At 36.3% G+C, this 1,756-nt stretch overlaps 1 long non-coding RNA gene across 1 annotated transcript; it reads left to right on the top strand.

Annotated features, from left to right (window-relative positions):
• Window positions 1–1,756, top strand: LOC120634968. The gene is made up of 3 exons (XR_005659266.1): window positions 1–35; window positions 778–893; window positions 1,699–1,756. It is a non-coding gene; the product is annotated as an uncharacterized LOC120634968 (long non-coding RNA).

Here is a 1,756-nt window from a genome sequence, read left to right as displayed (position 1 = left end):
ATAAGTTGCAGTGTAACATGCCAACTACCGATACCGTAAGTTTTTTTTCCTATATATTGGTATATAAAAATAGTTAAAATTATCAAATTTTTTCGGTCGTTGAGTATTCGGACCGTGATTGCTAAGATTTCTATTTACAGGATATAAGTGACACGCTACCTAAAACTATGTGAAGAAGTTACGCTTATTCCTACCGCAAAGATACAAATACCATTTACGTCGGAAATAATGGGTAACCGACTACGTAATTTTTGAGTACGCAGTGTATCGCGATCATTGAAATTACAGCGAGACAGAGATAGCAATAAATACGAAGAGATCGCTCGCCACGTTATCGCGTTAGTTAGATAAAAATTCAAATTAATGAAAAGGCTCACCAAGAATTCCATCGCTGGGTAACTCTCAGAAGCATGTGCTGAATCCTTGGTTCTAGTTTTCGGTGCAATTTATAATTTCTTTATACTCAACACCCTCTGAGCACGTTCCGCTCCGACACCGGCGCATCCTCAGATCTTGATTTTAACATTTTCTTGATCATTATGAAGTCATCGCGAAAATCTCCCGAGGATGCTCAAGTAGAAGGATTTTTGAAATTATAAAGTAAACCGTACAGATTCTCCTCCTTTTCGCGGAATATAGCAATTTAAGCATTATGTTCATCGTAAAGAGTCTCAAAAACGAATAAAGCAAATATGAATGCTAGTTTTGAGACGCTTAAGTTTGTTTAAAGACTGCAACTTATTTTTTTCTGTGATCGTGATTGATTGTTTCGCGCAGCGAGGTGAGCAACTCGTCGCTGATCTCCAGCCTGTTCCTCAACCACGTGGAGCACACGCTGGACCGCCTCACCGCGCTCAGTGAAGTCGCCAATCTACTTACAGGCGGAATGGCGGGTAATACAATAATAATAATAATTTCCTCAGGTTTGAAAATAAATGGTTAAAATAAATAATGAATGCCCTACCCTCTGCGGAAAAAAACCTGTGGCACAAACTATGCAAACCTAGCTAGTTAATTTTAAACCAAGGTTTCGACTCATCTACAAATTAAAAACTGTAAAAGAAAAAAGTATGGAAAAAATTAAATAAATAATTTTCTTTGTATGTGTGTGTTTGCATGTGAGACCGCAAGTTTCTGTTGTGTGCGCCAGTGTGTGTGCAGTGTGATTTTGTAAATGAGAGGTACATAGATTATTTCATTTTTTGCACGCTACATACGCTGACGCTTTTTTTTGGAATGCTTGTTTTATCCCGACTTTGAGGTACTCAAGTCATGTTTTTAAAAGAAAACATTTCACAAACTTTGTGATTCTTTTTGAAAACGTATATTAGTGGTACGGTCACAACAAATGATGTTCCAAAACTGCTTATAAACCTCTTTGAAACAACAGAATTTTATATTTGAACTTGATTTTTTTAAAAGAAGGATATAAGTTTTCTGCAAGTAGAATGAGGTATTTCATTGTTCTGAAAACTCAATTTATGAATAGATAATGAATATCGCAAGCAAATCCTGTTGACCCCTAGCTTCTAAACTGCCGTCCACACATTATACAATTTGTCATAGCAATGGGACGGTACTCCTGAAAGACAAATATAATAGAAGGCTGCACAGCAAGAATCTGGAAATAAAAAATGCTCTTAGATAACAACGTTCTTATAAGAAAGGTGTAAACTAATTGGTGATCTGTTGTTGCAGGTCTCGGCTAGATGATGATTGAAGACTGTATTTTGTTATTATTTCAGATTGATATTCC

Source organism: Pararge aegeria, chromosome 25 (assembly GCF_905163445.1).
Source record: "Pararge aegeria chromosome 25, ilParAegt1.1, whole genome shotgun sequence".
Taxonomy (NCBI): domain Eukaryota; kingdom Metazoa; phylum Arthropoda; class Insecta; order Lepidoptera; family Nymphalidae; genus Pararge; species Pararge aegeria.
The sequence above is the reverse complement of the archived record's forward strand: the minus strand, read 5'-3'. Positions and strand labels throughout refer to the sequence as shown.